Consider the following 7,346-nt stretch of genomic DNA (forward strand, 5'->3'; position numbering starts at 1 on the left):
CACTCCCTTCAATCCCACTCCTCCCTCCAGGTCTTTAAAACAGCTGTTCACCACCATCTCTTATCTTCCCCCATCGAAAACCTTGATCTTTTCTACCCCCGGTAATTCACCCCAGAGTCCTTGCAGTGTTCATATGTTTTATTCCTCTCCCACCTCCCCCCAAGTCCTCCCGATGTCCCTGCTCTCAAATGTTGTGTTTGTGTCCTTCCCCCTCTCTCCCCATCTTGTCTGCCGCTCCCCTTGTTTTTTGTGTTTTGTGTGTCGGTTTGTCTTTTTGTGTGATTAATGTTAGCTCTTTCACGAGCCTCGATCTTGTATACAAAAAAAAAAAAAAAAAATTGTATAATTTAAATAAACATAAATGCAAATTTCGCATGTGGAAAAAGTAAGTACTGTAAGTGGCTGCGCAGTGGTACACCATGGCAACACATATCGAGCAAGGCAGGCTGGAAGCCACGCCCAGGAGAACTAGTGATTGGCTGGGGGAGGGGCAAACAAACACCACACCGATTGGCAGAGTAGGGGAGGACGTGCGATTGGTCAAAGGAAGGGCAGAGAGCTTGGTCACGGTTTTTGGGGGAGGTCATGGTTTTTCGAAGCTGTGCACGATCTTCATGCACGCTCGAAGTTAAGTAATTGTTCACAATTGTATTTTTGTCAAAGCTGTATTTATCTTACGTGTATGTACCCAGTGTGTCCCTCGGAAGATTCTCGGTGTTAATCTTTCATACCTGTATAAAATTAGTCAAGTATTTCGTGCCGCGTTATTTGTGGCCTAGTTCTTTAAGCTTCCTACCTTGAGGCTTTGTTTTCTCTCAGCGGTCAATTGTGGTCCATCTGCTGTCGTTCTCTCAGTTTTTTCCCAGTCTTTTCACCCCATACTTCCTTGTTTAAAATCTTAACGAACAAAAACAAGTAAAGATACATTCAAAGTACACCGCCCCCATGCCAAATAATTAAATATCCCACAGCGCAGCATTGCCGGGGAGCCTCCGGCGCCCGGCAATACCGCAGTGCAGCTCATAGAGAGTGCATTGGGAGGAAGAGGTGTACAAAAACAAAAACATTTCCTCCTTTGATCTTTTCGTTCGTTCGTTCTTTCTTTGACCATGTGTTTCACCCTCATTTCTACCCCATTTTCACGCCATTCCCCAGATCGTTTTCAATGTTCAATTTAAAAATGCTTAAACTTTCCCCTGAAGTGCTGTATTGTCAGGATTGAAAGACATGTTCCACTTGCTTGACCAGTCTGTGATTTTGTCCAGGTCTTCAGAGAGTGAGGAGGCTGCAGACTGCCGATCTGAAGGAAGAGGAATGGAGCGGCATTGAGTGGAGTCACCAGCAAAGAGATAGAGAGGATTTTCCAGAGAGTCGGAGAGATCATTTTTTCTTCTTATTATTTAAAAGGTTGCTTTCGACTTGCTCACGAAATCTATTCATTCCAAAAAAAAATTCCATGTCTTACAGCTCCTCCTTTCTACATTCCCAAAACTCACCTGCACTCCACCCCCCCCCCCCCCCCCCTCCAGCATCCTTAAACGTATCTCTGCCTCGAAGGTCACAAGAAACTCATTTTGCAGTAAATGTTCGTTTCCCATTAATCGTACAACACTTTCTTAAATACAAACTCACCCCTCCCCTCCAAATCTTCCCCATCACCCATCCCTTTCAAATCTCCCCCTTGCCCCTTCCCTCCGAAACTCCGCCCTCACCTCTCCCCTCCTTGTCTCCACTTCACCCTCTCCTCCTAAACTACCCCTGACCCCTCCCCATAAAATCTCCCCCATCTCCCATCCCTTTCAAATGCTCCCCCTTACCCCATCCCTCCTGAACTCCCCCCTAACCCCTCCCCTCATAAACCTCCCCCTCGCCCCTCCCCTTATAATCTCTCCACCCTAATGTTTTCTCAATTTCCCCCCCCAACCCCTCCCCCTCAAAGGGTGCTCCCCGGTTCCTCCACCTTCCAACTCTCACCTCCATCCCCCCCAACCTTCTTCCTCGCTCTCCCCCCCCTCATATAACACCTCACTGTGCCTCACCCAATCTCCATCAAATCTTTTGTCCGCCCCATCCTTCCCTTTCTCCGAGCTATTCTGAAATCTCTGACACACTTTCAACAGCTCTCCCAACTCTTCCTCCTCTTCCACATCTTACCCGACTCCCCCCCCCCTTTTCTGTATCCGATGCTCCCCCTTCCTCTTCATTAATGGTATGGACTTCAAACATCCGGGCCTTCGCTCAAACTTGACTGACCTCTCCATTCAGGTTGCTTCTGACAAACCAGACTTGATCTGCTTAACAGAAACTTTCCTCCTTCAGGATGTCTCTGATTCCTTAATATCTCTCCTGGGTTACTCCCTCCTCCGGTATGATAGACCTGAGCCTCATCCTGGAGGTGGGGTTGCTATCTTTATCAAAAACTATCTTCCTCACTCGCCCTGCACTGCCCCCTCTCCACCTCACCCCCAGGAGTACCTCTGGCTACGGCTTCCCCTTCGCTCCCACCTTTTGTTCAGCTGTGTGTTGTACCGTCCACCAAACAGTGATGACTCCATCTACATCTTCCTGTCTGATAATATGGACCAACTTCTATCTACTCATCCCAACTCTCTCTTCCTCATATGTGGTGATTTCAATTGTCACCATGCCAGTTGGCTGGGTGTGGGTACCGCTCTCACCAGCCATGGCTCCTCAGCAAAGGACTTCTGCGACTCACTGGGACTGACACAATCTGTCAATTTCCCGACCCGGATCTCAGTCAAGGGAGCATCTTCTCTTCTAGACTTGGTTATGACTAACTTCCCTGCAAATGTCTGCTGCTCTTCTTCTGCTCCAATTGGCTCATCTGATCATGTGCTTGTTAAAGTGGACATCTCTCTGACCATTCTCAGAGAGCCTCCTCAGCATGGACGAGTCTGGCATTTCACTCAGTCCAACTGGCACGGTCTTCAAGCAGCCATCAATCATCTGGACTGGTTTCCCATCTCTACCGCGTCTGACATCAACTCATCCTGGAAATTCTTCCAAAGTAAATTGTTCTCTCTCGTGCACAGATTTATCCCATCTCGTCTTCAGTTGTCATACCCTTCCTCACGTCCATAGCTCACGGAATCTTGTGGTGTGGCAGTTGCCCAGAAACAACTTGCCTTCGCCTCCTTGAAAGCAAATTGAATGGATGGAAATCTCACTTCCATTCACAAAGCCCGAAACAAGTGTGTGTCCACCCTCAGGAGAGCCAGGAAACAATATCTCTCCTCTCTCAAGACTGAACTCTCAAACCTGTCTCCCTCTTCCAAATCCTAGTGGCATCTGGTCAAATCTGTTTCTGGCGTTTGTTCCCCCTCCATCCCCTCCCTTACCTCAAAAGGCTACACAGCTGACTCCGCACCTGAAAAAGCTGAATGCCTCAACTCTGTGTTTGCCTCAAATCTGTGTCCCAAAACCGTCTCTCTCTGTACCCACCATACCCAGTCATACCCAGCTGCTCCTGGACTCTGTGTCCTTTTTTCCTGACAAGGTGGAGAAGTTTCTGTCAACCCTCGACTCTGATTCTGCAACTGGAGCTGATGGCATCAGCCCACGAGTCCTAAAACCCTGCTCTGCCGCTCTTTCACTCCCTCTCTCGGTTCTCTTCACCCTTTCTTTTGCTCAAGGTCATCTGCCATCAGCTTGGAAATCAGCAAACATCACCGCTTTACACAAAAAGGTGTAAATACAGATCCTTGCAACTACAGACCAATCAGCCTTCTCCCAATTATCAGCAAAGTCATGGAATCCATCATTGCTTCGGATATCAAATCTTTCCTCTTCTCCAATGGCTTGATCTCTGACCATCAATTTGGTTTCAGACCAGGTCACTCTACTCTGGACATGCTGCTTCTGCTGTCTCAACAATGGATGGAGGTCCTCAATGCCAAACAGGAAATTAGAGCTGTCTCCCTTGACATATCACGTGCCTTCAATACGGTCTGGCACCCAGCTCTGCTCACCAAACTCTCCTCCTATGGTATCCAGGGAAATCTCCACGCATGGCTTGCGGACTTCCTCTCTCGTCGTAGTCAACGTGTGGCCCTGAATGGGTTTCTCTCATCTCCCCTTCCTGTTCAGGGCCCTGTGCTTTTTCTGGTCTTCATCAATGATCTCTCTGACTCTCTTGAAAATCCTCTCTACCTCTTTGCTGATGACTACACTCTCTGCCGCTCCATTCCTCATCCCCCAGATCGGCAGTCTGCAGCCTCCTCACTCTCTGCAGAACTGGAGAAAATCACAGACTGGTCAAACAAGTGGAACATGTCTTTCAATCCTGACAAATCCCACACTCTTACTCTGTCTCTCCGAAAAGACCGACTCTACAACCCTCCCATCTACTTTCTGAACAATCCTCTCCAATAAGTTCTGTCACTCAAGCTTTTGGGTCTCACTGTCTGCCATGATCTTTCCTGGGAAAACCACATTTCCAATCTGGCCTCCAAAGCCAGTCACCGACTGGGCATCCTCCGTCGTGCGAAGTCCTTCCTTGGCACACCTGAGCTCCTCACCACATACAAAATTACAAGGCTTTCATCCGCAGCTCAATGGAATACTGTTCTCCCCTCTGGATCGGTGCTCCCGCCTCACACCTAGCTCGGCTTCATGCTGTTGAAACCAAAGCTTTCAGAATCATTGGAATCTCCCGCGATGAAGCTAACTCCGAGGGCCTTTCACTTACTCACCACAGGCGTTGGTGGTCTTTCTGTCTTCTACCGACTCCTCTCCAGCCTTGCTCCCCCAGCTCTCTGGGCTCTGTCCCCCAAATATTCCTTCAGGTCGCATAAGTTCTGCCTGCAACCCTATTATGGTTAAACTGCCAAAATCAAGACTCTCTGCTCGCCTTCATTCCTCTTTTCTCCCACCTCTGGAACAAACTCCATCACTCTCTTCAATCCCACTCCTCCCTCCAGGTCTTTAAAACAGCTGTTCACCACCATCTCTTATCTTTCCCCATCCAAAACCTTGATCTTTTCTACCCCCGATAATTTCACCCCAGATCCACTTTTTTGAAATGCCAACTTCTTTCCTGGATGCCTTTGTAGTGTCCTTGTGTTTTATATTTCTTCCACCCTCCCCCCCCCCCCTTCCCACTACTCCTCCCCCCAAGCCATCTCCCTCACACAGATCTCCCGATGTCCCTGCTCTCAAATGTTGTTTGTGCTTCTCCTTCTCTCCCCATCTTGTCTACCGCTACCCTTATTATATGTTTTGTGTGTCTGTTTGATTCTTTGTGTGATAAATGTTAGCTCTTTCACGAGCCTCGATCCTGTATAGAAAAAAAAAAGAAAAAAAAAAAGAGCTTCTCCGTGATGGGGGGGGGGGGGGGGTCGGGGGGGGGGGGTGAGAAAGGTGAAAGAGCGACATACTGATTGGCCATCAGCCGATGAGACCACGGCCAATCAGTGCGGACGGCGAGAATCAAACGAGACACTGGTTGGGGGAGAGTAGAGTCTCTTTATACAGAGAGTTACGACATGACGATCCGGAAAAATACGGTCACGTGACTCAGGGAGCCATTTTGGGGCCGAATTCGCGTTCGCTTAACTTCTCGCGTTCGCGTGTTATGCAAGTACAATCGATTCGACTACCTACGGAAGCCTTAGTTCACTGAAAATGCCGGGTTGTTGTGCATTTGGATGCTCAAATAGACATGGCAAGGGTTTCAAGATGTAGATTCCCTTCAGATCCCAATAGACGTAAAATATGGGAGAATAAAGTGAGCCGTGTGGGCTGGAAGCCGGATTCGTCTTCAAAGCTTTGCAAGGTAGGTCAAGTTACTGTTCAGTCCTATGTAATGTATTGTATTCCTTTAACACAGGGAGCACCCGGTTCCCGTAGAGAACGGGTTAACAAATTGAATTATTAATCTGTAATGGGATGCAGCCTGGACAATCTTGAATACATATTTCTTTCTATTTCTTCTTCTTTCTTGATAAACAGGCACATTTTGATCCTCATCAGTTTGAATGTGGACGTGCTGATCAGAAAATGAAGCTGAAGAATTCTGCAGTGCCTACCATTTTTTGCCATCGAAGGACCACAAAGTCACGAAAGTCTCCAAAAAAGCGTGACCAGCCTACAAAAGAAATGTGTCCACCCAAGCAACATGAGACATCTCTCCTTGTAGACCATAGCTATGCTGCTGACCCACAACTTCAGAGATTGTCAAGTTCTTGTAAGTATCTTGTTTTACAATTTTGTTTAATGTTTAAGACTTTTTTGTAATGCATGTATGAATTTAAATTTAAACAGTTTGCCCCTGTCATGATAATAAAAGAGAGATAAGGAAAATCTCTCCTTACTTTCATTTTAAATCTATTTATTGTTGTTGAAATATTCAAATTATGAAAAAGGGCAACAAGAATTTCCTTTGTTTTCTTTTTTTAATGATTTCATTACTTCAATATACATGTATATCTTTATTTTGTTTTAAACCCTTTGTTTTGGAAAAAAAAAGGTTAAAACGCACAAACCCTGTTTGTATAGGAAAGACCGGGGAGAAGTGGGACATATTTGTGATGTCATGAATTTTGCCCTGTAACTCAAAGAATATTTAGGATGGCCAGCTCATGTTTATATGTCAAAGACTATGAGTACTAGGGTATATGGTGTAATACTTTTTATTATCTCTAATTTCGTCTTTTAATGTAATCATGTAATCATCATAGCCTATTATCCTTCCTGATTGTTCTCCCCACCCCCCTTTCTTTTCTTGCAGGTGTGGATCTGTTGCTGAATGTGGTTAACTGATGCAAAGAAAGCTGAAAAGGTTAATTTACAGTATGTGTGCATTGACCGAGAGCCTGTGTGTGTGTGTGTGTGTGTGTGTGTGTGTGTGTGTGTGTGTGTGTGTGTGTGTGTGTGTGTGTGTTTATCCCGTGTGTGTGCATGTATGTTTTAATGTGTTGATGTTTGTTGTGTGTATGTATGAGTTTATTGGCTCTGAAAACTCATTAATTTGATAATGTTACAGTTTGATAATGTTTACATTAAATTCATTTCTTTCAGACAAAACACACGTGTGTTTTAATGCCGCCCCCCCCCCCCCCCGCTTTTCCTATCCCCTTAATCGAAGAGGTTAAAGATTATTTTAGGTTACAAGACTACTTTGTCACATGGTATGTTCAAATTCTCTCCAGGCATAGTGAGTAACCCAAATTAATTATTATTGCCAACATCGCGATAATGAGGATTCAGAAATCACCCATTTTCTCACTTCTCATCAACCGCTCATTTTTTCAGACAAACTAATATCCCATTATAGGCAATCTGGAACATAATGGAGCTAATACTCATAGACCTACATCTCGATACAA

The 7,346-nt window shown here is 45.8% G+C and overlaps 1 long non-coding RNA gene across 1 annotated transcript; it reads left to right on the forward strand.

Moving 5' to 3' along the window:
- Positions 1 to 1,150: 1,150 nt before the first annotated feature.
- LOC137434723 (uncharacterized) lies at positions 1,151 to 6,885 on the forward strand. Its single transcript, XR_010985923.2, has 3 exons — positions 1,151 to 1,407; positions 5,971 to 6,205; positions 6,749 to 6,885. It is a non-coding gene; the product is annotated as an uncharacterized LOC137434723 (long non-coding RNA).
- The last annotated feature ends 461 nt before the right edge of the window (positions 6,886 to 7,346 follow it).

Source organism: Myxine glutinosa, chromosome 9, assembly GCF_964187855.1.
Source record: "Myxine glutinosa chromosome 9, kmMyxGlut1.1, whole genome shotgun sequence".
NCBI classification, from domain to species: domain Eukaryota; kingdom Metazoa; phylum Chordata; class Myxini; order Myxiniformes; family Myxinidae; genus Myxine; species Myxine glutinosa.